Below are 12509 nucleotides of genomic sequence, written 5' to 3' on the forward strand. Positions count from 1 at the left end.
TTAGTTGTCTTGATTGCCATTTTTTCTTCTTTACTAATATCCTCCCCTGTTGATTTATCTAGGTTGTGATGGCATTTTAAGTGCATTTTCCCCCTCTTAATATCTTTGGTAATTTTAGTATTTTCCATATATTCCCTTGTCATTCACTTTATGTATCCTTCCCCTTTGATGGTAGATATCCAAAGGCTGTACCTTAAAATTGTCTCTGCCTCCTCCAACTTTAGGGCATTTGATTTTCACCAGCTTCAGTCACCTGTCCTGTAACTTCTGGGGGATAAACTAGCTCCAGTTCAAAATGAGTCCCCTTTACTTCATGTCTGGTGTAACCCTATGTATGTTCTGGTGCCCTACCCTAGTTCCCTCTGTTCTCAGGTTTTCTGACTGAGTGCATGTTTCTGTTTTCCTATACTTCTACCTCATCATATAAGAATGGAGAACTGGGGCTGAGATCTGCTGCTTGATAATGGAGCAAGGGCAGGGGCAGGGTGTGCTGGCAGAGACTACCTCAGCAGCAAAGAAATTGCTGAGTGGATCCCAGAGTACAATTTTTTTTTTTTGTGGGTGGGAGTTGCTGCCGTTTCAGAGCATGGGGGCAATGGGGGAGTGGGTGCTGAGTGAGTACATATCTTTTTCTCTTTTAGCTCCTCAGGTTGTTAACTCATTAAACTTCCTGGTGGGTTTTTTTTTTCTGCAGAGGTAAATGTAATTACTTTTTTCTTGATCATAATTCTCATGTTTGGGAGTTTTAAACATTCATGATATTTGGAGAAAATGCCTAGTTCTTTAACTTATATACACATCAATTTCTTCTCTTTAAAATGTGCTAGATAATCTCAAAATCTATGAATTCAGTGAACAAAGAGGACTTAAGAGTATGTACACAATTAGTCAGCTTTCCAGACTCAACAAATACCATTTTAATGAATATGTTGACTCTTGGTTTAAAAAGCAAGTCATTAAGTTTTGAAATATATTATCCACTTAGGAACAATCTCTAATTTGTAGATGAATGTTAGTTTATGGATATTAGCTGTGGCATGTACCCCCATACACATGTAGTTTAACTGAAATAGAATAAAATGATTAGATTGGGAATGCCATTCTATTTATGGAGGTCTCACTTAAAAAAATAAATGGGAGTGTGTGCATAGAGGACTAAATGCTAGACACAAAGGCAACTTAAGTTACTGAAAAACTGAGCACTAATTTCTTTGGGAAACTGGATCTAGATCACAGACCCAGTGCTCTCCTATGTTTATTGTTAAGAGAAGGACTCTCTTTATGACCTCTTCCTTTCCTTACCATTAGGCAAGGCACCAAGGTGCATAAATCCTGGGTTTTGTCCAGTGGTTGGTAGAATTTAACGCTTTAGCGTGGATTGTGTCTTTTTATATTGGTGTTTTATGTTGTTTGTTCTTCCCTCCAAGTGCAGTGCCATTTTATAACGATCGTAAATAACCCCAACATTTGGAGAAATGGTGTGAAAACCCTCCCCTCCTTTTCCACACTCTGAGCTTGCTCTCATTATCTCTGCAGTAGATTCATTAGCCTTCTAATGAAGTTAATAAGAGAACAGCATCAGACAGTCCCTTCTAAAAATAATATTTACAAATGACTGCATTTCCCCATCCTCTAAGGGAGACCTTAATTTATTTCCTTGCCAGATGTCCCACATGTGTAAAACTATGATAGGTAGTCCTTTGGAATATGGTGTGAAGGCAAAAGACACAAAAAGAAAAGAAAAAGAAAAAAATCAACATATCCTAGAACCCATATATTTCCAGGTTTGTAGAAGAAGGGATTTTTACAGACTCCATTCCTGCTTGTATATAACAACTATAAAGAGTAGGTAGTCAAGCTTTCATAGTTACTTTCTCATCATTTGGTGGCCAATTACTTTATTGGACATCAACTATAAATGTTGTTAGCAAGCTCTCTACTGTGGATTCTCAAGGTTCACTGCCCTAGAAATTATTGGGGGAGCCATAAATTGGTTATCTAAGTCATTCTCTCCTTCATGAGTCTGGGAGGATGCTTTCTAGGGAGCTCACAGAGGCAGTGGATATCTTCTAGTTGCTTTTGGTTAAGACCTGCAGCTTATGTCCACAGCAGATCTAATATTACACTACCTATCTAATAATAGCACAACTTCTGTATCACTCTTAAGTCTGCAAAACATCTTATGTACTTTATCTCATTTGTCCTCCACAATAACTCAATGAGGAAGGGGCTATCATTATTAGCCATTTTACAGGTGAGGAAGCTGGGGTTTAGGGTGTTGTCAGACTTGTCCAGGAGTGATTATTGGACAAATATCTGAGATTGGATTTGTAACTAGGGCTTCCTGACTGCCGGGTTACAACTCTTATCTATTAGTGATATAGTAGAAAATGATGTGGGTTTGGTTAGAAGACGTTCCTCTTTTTTTTAAAAAAAAAATTAATTAATTTTTAGTTTTCGACATTTGCTTTTATAAGATTTTGTGCTCTAAATTTTCCCTCCTCCCTCCACTCCCCTGTTCCCAAGATGGGCATGTAACCTGATTTAGGCTCTACAAGTGTGATGATATTAAACTTATTTCCACATTAGTCATATTGTGAAAGAAGAATCACAACAAAAGGGAAAAGTCATGCGAAAGGAAAAAAAACCCACAAAACAAAGGGAAAATTGTATCCTTCAATCTGCATTTAGACTCCATAGTTCTTTCTCTGGATGTGGATAGCTTTTTTCATCACGAATCTTTTGAAATTATATTAGATCATTGCATTGCTCAGAAGAGCTAAGTCTAAGAAAGCTGGTCGTCATATAATGTTTTTGTTGATATGAACAGTGTTCTGGTTCTGCTCACTTCACTCAGCATCAGTTAATGCAAGTCTTCTTAGGTTTTTCTGAAGTCTGCCTGCTCACCATTTCTTAAGGAATAATAGTATTCCCTTACATAGGAGACTTGCCTCTTTAGCAAATACGATTTTTATGGTTTCCCCTCTTTATTATTAAAAATAACACATTACATTTATAAAGAACTTTATACTTTATAAAATTTCATTCCATGCAGTTTTTCTTTTAATTTTCACAATTCTGAAAGGTAGGTGCAAGATCATGGGATCATAGATTCAGAGTTGGCGGGGACCTTATACATTCAATCCTCTCATTCTACAGGTGAGTTAACAGGCTCAGGTCTCTTGCTCAAGGTCACACAGCTTATAAGTGTTTGAGCCAAGTTTTGAATCTGGTTCTTCCTGACTTCAGGTCTCTTATATTTAGTCTGTAGAGGTGTCTGCTGAAACCAGATTAAAATTTAATTGGAAAATATTTAGCAAAATTAAATATTAAAAATAATTAAATATATAATTTGTATATATACATATAATTCCAACATATATATATATATAATCCTGATATATATATATATGTATATATATATATAATTCCAAAGCAGTATTAATGAAATAAATAAAATAAAATATAGTAGAACATAGATAATGTTAATATGTGTTTTAATAAGTCAATATATAGTGAGAAGGCTTAGTGACCTTTGAGAATCAACCATAATACTCTGCCACATTGTCTCTGAATGACCTCAGTCCTTCAGAGGTCTTTGAATTTTTTTGGTATAGGAATTTTCCTCTACCAACACTTCACAATTTGTCAAAATTTGAGTAGATGGTATTTGAGAGATTCCATGGCAGAAAATGTCATTGATCTACAGTCAACCTAGGGTTGAACTACTCTACACTACTATTCTAAAGTAGGTAGCCTGTTTCTTGAACAACAGACACATTCTTGTCAATTGACTTGTAATTTAGAGCAAGTTTTGTTGTCTTAATTTTCCTGTTTATTCCTCCTACACTCAGTCCCCCCCTCCCTTTTTTTAAAGGGAGACCTGTGATTCATCAGTGTCTAGGGAGTACTTGGTGAGGAATGACTTCTGCCATACAGATCAGCATTGGTTCTGCAACTTTTACTTTTAGAGAATTACTTGGGGAACATTGAGAGGTTAAGTTCCTTGCACAGAATCCTATAGCTGGTAGGGATCAGAGCCAGGTTTTCCTGACTCCTAGACCAAACTCTGTCCACGGAGGTGTTAAACATGGCCCACCACACTCTCTAATGTGGCTGAACTAGATCGAAATGTAATTTGGAAATCTTTAATGAAATAAATAAAAATACAGTAGAACATAGATAATATTACAGTTTAAAATGAAGTCAATGTACTGCCCACAGAGATCCTTCTGAATGTTTCAGTGGCCCCCATTTCCATTAGACTTTAACACCACTGTTCTGCCCCACATTGCCACTCATAGTGGGTGCTCAGTAAGTGATTACTGAATGAATGGAAGTATGAATCTCAGTTTTATGTAAACGGAAACTGTGGTCCACAGAGATCATTATTTCAGTTTATTTTAAGGCATTTAGGCAGAAGTGGATCCAGGACTCACAGTCTAGGGTTCTTCCCACTGCTTCAACAACCTCTTTTTTATCCTTACTGTATACCAACAGTGATAAGTATACCTGCTGTTTTCTTTGAATGAATGAATGAAAAACATTTATTAAGCACTTAGCATGTGCACAGCTCTGTGTTAAGTGCTGGGCATACAGATAGAAAACAGCACACAGTTTGAACTCTCAAGGAATTCATAATTTAACAAGGAAGACAACACATATAAGAAGTTTTAGCAGCAAATCAGATGGAAAGGTCATGTGCACATATGTCATAGGACACAGTGGCAAAGTGGATGATCGCATCTTCAAAGTCACTTTCACTGGTAGACCTATGTCCATTTCTGATGCTGAATCAACTTTTTAGTGTCAAAAACTTTGGTGGTAAAACTTTTTTTGGAGGGGGTCTTTAGCTGCTGATGAGATGGGGTGGGCCTAAAGCCTTTATAGGAAGCATTTGGTAGGTTATTTCCCCACAGGGTGCTTTCTTTTATGGTGTCTGTGGAGGCTGGGCTGGAAGCAAGGTCAATGTTTCATGGGCGTTGCTATTTCCCAGGATCAGGATCCTATCAGAGCATCCTTTAACAACTGATGTAAATAACCAATTCGAGGATTTTTTTTAAGGGAATACTCCCAGGCCCCTGAATAGAGGGATGGAGGAAACTTGGATGTTGGCAACTATACCTCTATATCTTCCCCTTTACTGCTTTCAAACCATCTGGTCGTGGAACTGTCCCTTCTGGGCTGCTGGGCCTGGGTAAACTGCAGGAGCTATTACTCATGCAGCACTCCATAGCTTGACCCTTATCTTTGTAAATGACATTCATAAAGGTTAATAATTGGAATGAGCCCTGGCACTTACTAATTACACGATTACACAATCAGCTCACATCCCAGCAGCACCAGGCTTCCTTACATAAGTCAATTATCGTTATCTTAGGAAGTGCTCTGGCTAGAGAGTCAGGTTAAGTAGGAAGGTGTAAGTTGGGGACAGGCCTCAGTATTGGCCATCTTGGTTTTCTGGGTCCTGAGACTAGGACTGTAGGACCAAGGAACTGGTGTTTACTCAGCTGTTAACTCAATGGACATTAGAGGGATTCTGAGGGCATCTGATGTAGCCTATCAATAACCATAATCTTATTATCTTACATTTGTATTGAACTTCCTGATTTTTTTTGTAGTACCTTTGTACATATCCTTTTGCACCTTTACAAATGGAATGTTGTCCCTATGGAATCTTTGTATATGACAAGGTTAACAGCTCACATTTATTTAGTATTTTAAGATTTACAGGATACTTTCCTCACAACAATGCTGTTTAAAGGGACCATCCCTTGGGAAACTACTTCAAGAAGCCTATTCATTGAATGGGTGTATCTCACTCAAAGTGAGAATGTGATAAGACCTTAACCTAAAAGAACCAGGGTCTCCCATTGCTTCCTGGGCCATCTCCAGTCATCCTGATGAATATCAGGCCACTGGACCCACATGGCTCAGGAGAAGAAAGTGAGGCTGGTGACCTTGCACAGCCCTTCCTCATTCAAATCAAAGTCAACTGCAAGTCATGTCCTTATCTTGATGTCATAGTCCTTTTTGAGAACGAAGGACAAACACAATAACAACAACAGATGAGGAACCTGAGACTTGGAGGTTAAGTGAGGGTTAAGTGAGTTGCCTGTGGTCACACAGCTAGCAAGTATCACAGGCGAGATCCAAACCCAAGTCTCCAGACTCCCAAGTCCGTCACTTTCTACTGAACCAAGTTGCTGCTCTTTCAGTTATTGGTGGGGTATTTTATACATATACACATGTAGCAATATGCATAAAATATACATAGCATATGCATACATATGCACATGATACGTAGATATGTGTATGATAGATCGCATGGCACACTGGCCTTGGAAACAGAAAGACCTGGTTCATGTCTCATCTCTGACACCTCCTAGCTCTATAACCCTGGACAAGTCACTTTATCTTGTTTGCTTCAATTTCCTCATCTGTAAAATGAGCTAGAGAAAAAAATGGCAAACCACTCTGGTGTCTTTGCCAAGAATACCCCGAAATAGAGTCATGAAGATTCAGAAATGATGGAAAACAGCTTCACAACAAACAACAAAATAATACTTCCTTTTTTCAGAAAGTTACTTGTTTCAAGCTTAGGTTAGGACCAACAGATGGGAATTTATTAAAAGCACCTGCCTTTACCTGATATTCACGTAAACTCCGTTTTCATAAACTTTAGTGAATTTCTTTCAAAACCTCACTCTTTTTATTGTGAAGAATCTTAGCTTCATTCTCTCCGTGCTTGGGAGTAAATCTATTTCTTAGGAGGATTGTCAAAGGCTTGATGCATTTACCTTGATATCTGGGAAGACATGCTGCCACTGCTATGGGTCAGGTTTTTTTGCTATGACCCACAACAGGTCATGTGACAGAAGCCCTGGATTTAGAATCAAGAGATCAGATAGAAACCCCCATTTCCTTCATCCAGCTTTTCTTCTCCAGGGTAGATGATCCTCAGTTCCTTCGTCCTAGTTCCATGTTTTCAGTTACTAGCTACATGATTGAATGAAGTTACAGAATCCCCAATTCTCAAAGTTTAAATGGATTATCTAGAGCAGGGTTTTTTAGCCTGGGGTTCATGAACTTAGAGAATTTTTTTTTGATAACTGTGTTTGAATGTGTTTCCTTTTTTATATTAGTTTTCAACATTCACTTTTATAAGATTTTGAATTCCATTTTCTTCCTCCCTCTTTTCCTTCCCCCTCCCCAAGTGTGTTTCCTTTTTAATCCTATATATTTTATTTTGTGCACACTTCTCAAAATGTTTTGAGAAAGCTTCCATCCATTCCATCAGCTTCACTAGGTTGCCAAAGGTATCCATGACACAAAAACACACTGAGAATACCTGATCTAGACTCATCTGTACTTGAATAAGACTCCCCTGTGTAGCGTGCCTGGCAAGTGGTCAGTCTTTAAGATCTTGAGTGAAGGGAATTCTCCTAATAACCTTTCCATTTGTGTAGAGTTCTTCTTGTCAGGAAGCTTCCCTCTACATTTAGCTTAAATCTGAGCCAGAAGATTTGGGTTCAAGCCTTGGTTCTGCCTCTTAGCCACCTTGTGACCTCAGATAAGTCATTTCATTTCTCTGGACCTTATTATCTCACATGTAAAATGAAATCATTACAGTAGGTGATCTTTAGGAGGGTACCTTTGAACTCCAAAAGAGGATCTTCTATCCTCTCTGTAGTCTCTTCTCTTTGATCATGATTCTTCTGCCTTTTTGAGCCAGACAGAATAAATCTAATTCCTTTCTCATAAAATATAACTTAAATTCTCAAAGAACACTGACACATATCCCCTTCAAGGCTTTTCTTTCCATCCATGTTCCTATTCTTTCTCTCATAACATCCAGTTCCTACTTGTGGGTAAGAATTAGGTGTAGAATAAGAAATTCCTCTCATTCATTTCTTTAGTTTTTAAAGTGTAAAATCATCCCTAAAGTGAATCAAGAACATATGAGAGAGAGAAATAGAAAGAGAGAGAGAGAGAGAGAGAGAGAGAGAGAGAGAGAGAGAGAGAGAGAGAGAGAGAAAATCAGTCAATGTGTGGATAACAGAATTTTCCCTTTTCCTGTTCCTATTGTCATATCTCTGTCATGCTTGCAACATAGTGTTGTTAAAATTCCTCAATGACTTACATGTTCATATTAATTCTGTCACTGCTAATCTTCACCAAAATGTTCTCTACCATATTTCCCATCTGGTTCTTAGATTTCCTCACATATTTTCATTCTGTACAATTCAATTTAATAAATCATTTTAAGATACCTACTACCCATGTAATTAACTGGAATGTGCTGGCTACTTTTAGGTGTTTTGAGAATAAGTAGTCCAGTTTAATGGAATTACAGTTGAATAAAACTTCTGAGATGTCCTGGTGAAAGCAACCTGACATAATGAAGAGAACTCTAGATTTGGAGTCAGAAGACTCGAATTCAAAGATTAGCTCTCATACATAATTGTTGGGTGGCCATGGGAAAATAACTTCATTTCTCTGAGTCTTAGTTTCTTCATCTTCAAAACAAGGTAGTTGAGGTCCTCTCCAGCTCTAAATAGTGTGGAGTGTTCCTCAGGTTCAACATAAATTTATTCAGCAGTGTCTGTTTGCAAGGTGCTAGACTGGCAGCTGGGGAGACAAAATTTAATAAGACTTTTTCTTTTTTTTTGCCCCAAGGGTTTACAATCTAGTAGAAAAACCTTGAAAAGGATAGAAATAACCACAATAAAAAAGTAGCACATGAAAATGCAAAGATGAACTTGTATAAAGAAGAAAAATGAGGAGAGACAGAGACATTAGGAAAGGCTTTAAAGGAGAAATTGGCATCACAAGATATCTATTCCAGATGGTGTGACCAGTGGCCCATAGGTAGAGATAAAAAGAAACCTAGACCAAATGCTCATCCATCGTTGTTAAAATCATAGCATTTAAGAAAACATCCTCTTTTTTAACACTTAGCAGTACATTGTTATAAGATTGGTATCAGAGGTCAAGGATATCATCTAATATTCTAGCTTTTCTTGTATCATAGTGGGAAATTCATTATACATTGTTTTTTATGAGCTTAAGCCTTACCTCCTGCAAGTAGCCTTCCCATCCTAGTTGAAATCTCAATGAACTCCCTCCTTTCAATTCCCATGATACTTGTAGTCTCTGCCAAGAAGAGTTAAATCCAATAATCTTGATGAACAGTTGTTTCATATCTATGCATCTTTCATCATCAATCAACCTGTATTCCTTTTAAAGGCAAAAGTCTGTGTTTCTCTTACATTTTTGTTGCCCCCATTGCACTTAGTGCTATTAAGACTGGGCATGTGGAATGTGACTTATACTTGAGACTGACTTTTACAAGGAGGACAGGATTCGACCTCCAGCATAAGTGCGTTCATAATAGCATAAGGCAGTTTGTAATGGGGTCCTGCTCTATTACAGATGCTCCAGATATGTTCAGGCTGTTGTATCTCATCCAGCATTAAATGCCTGGGTGTAGCATGCAATTAACGAAGGTTATGTCAGTTCTGAGGTCTTAGGGTTTCAGGTCTAAATCTCTGGGCAGTGATAGATGATGGAATGTTTGCAGCATTGCTCAGAAGATTATTTGAACAAGATGTTGCTTTTCTCTACAAATCTTGCATAGATTAATCAGGTTATAGGCTTTGGTTTCTAGCATAGGACTGTCAGGACATTTTAAAGGCTTATTATATCCCAAAGATTCTTATATTCTTGGAAACTTCTTTTGGGAAATCATCAGAAATGAGCAGGAGACTGGTGAGCTACCAGCAAACTGCTTCCTAGAGCAGCTTTATTAGGGGAGGGGGGAATGGTAATGTGATGACCAGAAGAAAACTCTGTTGAGTTTTCAGGCAGTGTTAAGGTTTTTTTTTTTTTTTAATATTATCATCTACCTGGAAAACAGAAATTATTGAATCCTGCACTTTGGGGATTTTTACTTAGATTTGGATTAATAGTTGAAGGAGAAAGTAGAAAAAAAAAGAAATCTTCTCCTACGAAGCCCAATTAATGCTGAGTGCTCTCCACAGAAGAAATCCTTTTGGGTGAAAAGACACTTCAGAGAGGCCATTCAGGAACATTACTGTTTCTTCTTTCCCCTTCCTCTCCAACGGAGGCCATTCTGGGTGGACACTGATCCATACCAGATCCTGGTAGTTTAAGTTCAATAGGTGAACAAAATGAGACACTTATTATAATAAAGGAGATTTATTTGGCTACAGCAGAAGGATATTCTGTAAGAATAGGAACTGAGAACACCTCAAGTTGATTCTGCTAAATAAAGCTCCTTTGCTTACATTATCCACCATGATCAGACTAGTCATATCTCTGAAATATCACCTTCCCATACCCTTTTGCACTCAAGTGATGAGAAAATAATGTTAATAACCAGAGCCCCTAATCCCTTAAGCCACCTGAGTCTTGAGGAATGTCTCCAAAGCATTTAAGGGAAAACTAGTCTAACCTGCATTGAGATGTGAGTGTAATTCAGCTTAACATGCATTCAGCCTGGTTCAGTGAAGTGTCCATTGACTCTGAGATGAGAGGACTTGGGTTCGAATCCTGTCTCTTCTGCTTTCTACCTATATGACTTTGGCCAAGGCAGTCAACCTCCCAGGGTCTTAGTTTCCCCCTTTGTAAAATTAAGAGCTTAGATTAGATGTTCTCTGAGGTCACTATCAACTTTATGCCTACAATTCTATGAGAGTCAGAAAGGTACTGACTTATACCTCATAGTTGCCTATATCCCAGTGTAGGTGGGATTGGGATGCTGGGATGGACTGGATTGAGGCATAGCTGTTGGGTCGTGAAGGCAGATTCTCTGCCACCAGTTGAATTCATGTCTTTGAACTTGATTTCCTCTGTATTAATAAGAGAGTAGCAAGCACCAGATCTTTGTTGGCACATTGTATCCCATGTAGGCATTTAAAAAAGGACAAGAAGAAAGTAGAATACAGAAACCAAAACAGACAAGCAGAAAAAAAATCAAATAGATAGAAATCAGAACCAGCTGAGAAAGGCTGATGGCATTAAAAGTTTTGCCACTAGAGGAAGAGCAAGCCTAGTGGGTAGTCATATTCTCCTTAGATGACCCAGGCATTTTCGCACACATCACCTCATTTGATCCTCAAAGCAACTCTATGAAGTAGACAAATGAAGTTATTATTAGTTCCATTTTATAATAACTGCCTTTTATATAGCACATTTAAGTTTTAAAAGTGCTTTAAATAACTTCTCTAATTTGAGTTTCCCAACAACACTGTGTGAGCTAGGAATTATCATTATCATTATCCTTTTACAGAGGAAGAAACAGAAGCTCAGAGGAGTGGATTGGCTCTCCAAAGATCCAACTGTGAGCACAGTTTAAAGGCATGATTCAAAACTAGTTGTTTTTTCAGGTTCAGAATCTCAATATTCTTATCCGCTGCACTGAAGTAAAAGGACTTGTCCAAAATCTTGTGAGTAGTAGCAGAACTCTAACTCAGACTCAGGTTATCTTGCTATGTCTGGTGTCCTTTCCATGGCACTGGAATAGCCTTTCTTCTGACTTAATTACTGGTGTGAAAGATTTTAAAGTGGGTGCTCATGGGCAGATTTTTTTTTAATTTATGGAAGAACAAACAGTAAAATGGGCAATTTAAGTTTAGAGAGAGTTTTTGGTTAGGCATAAGAGCTTTGTGACTAAGAAGAACATACAGGAATGGGTGATATCATCTCTGAATTAAAGCATATCAAAGTCACAACACCTCTTGGGGATGAGAATAATTTGGAATTTTATTTAAGAATTCTGTACATTTACTTGGGGAGGACATAGGAAACCAGAACACCAAACTGATGTAGTGATTCCACTTTTACTTTAGCAAGGGGAAAATCTGACCCATGAAAGAGACTAATAGATTCATTCTTGATCAGTTCCAATGTGTCTATATGTTCTTTGCCAAATCCATTGGGAGCCTTTTAATGTGGGTGCAGAAAGACAGAGGGGTTCATGAGTTTCTCTTGGATTGCATAGAAAAGAAATTAACATCTTTTCTCTAAGGAATCTATCCCATCCTTATTACTGTCTCCTGATCCTCAGTTAAGACTGCATTTGCTGATTCAAAGGTCCGTTTTAGCATGGTGCAATGAGTTACATGAGTAAATCCTGTAATTGCTAAAATTGACCCATCAACGTTAAAGACCTTTTTAAAGTGGATCATTTTCTCTCTCTTACTCTGCCATCAAATGCAGCACTAATGAGAGGTGGTATTCATCTCTTTTTACAATCCTTAGCTTATATTCACTCATTAACACCTAGGCACTTAACTCCATATGCTTCTTAAAAACATATGCCCCCAAACCTTTCCTTACATTTTTTATGTAGATTCTTTTTTTTAATTGTGGAAAGAAATTGGTGGCACCATCCCAAAGCACTCTAGTTCCTCTTTTTCCTGTGGATTCCATTTAGATTTCTAGCCTCCATCAAAAAGGCAGATACAACTGGGGCCCTTGACTGG

The 12509-nt window shown here is 37.9% G+C and overlaps 1 protein-coding gene across 2 annotated transcripts in view; it reads left to right on the plus strand.

Annotated features, from left to right (window-relative positions):
* Positions 1–12509, plus strand: part of SORCS3 (sortilin related VPS10 domain containing receptor 3) — a 676074-nt gene that overhangs the window by 214032 nt on the left and 449533 nt on the right. The gene's annotated exons all lie outside the window — the stretch shown is intronic.

This window comes from Notamacropus eugenii, chromosome 1, assembly GCF_028372415.1.
Source record: "Notamacropus eugenii isolate mMacEug1 chromosome 1, mMacEug1.pri_v2, whole genome shotgun sequence".
In the NCBI taxonomy this organism is placed as follows: Eukaryota; Metazoa; Chordata; class Mammalia; order Diprotodontia; family Macropodidae; genus Notamacropus; species Notamacropus eugenii.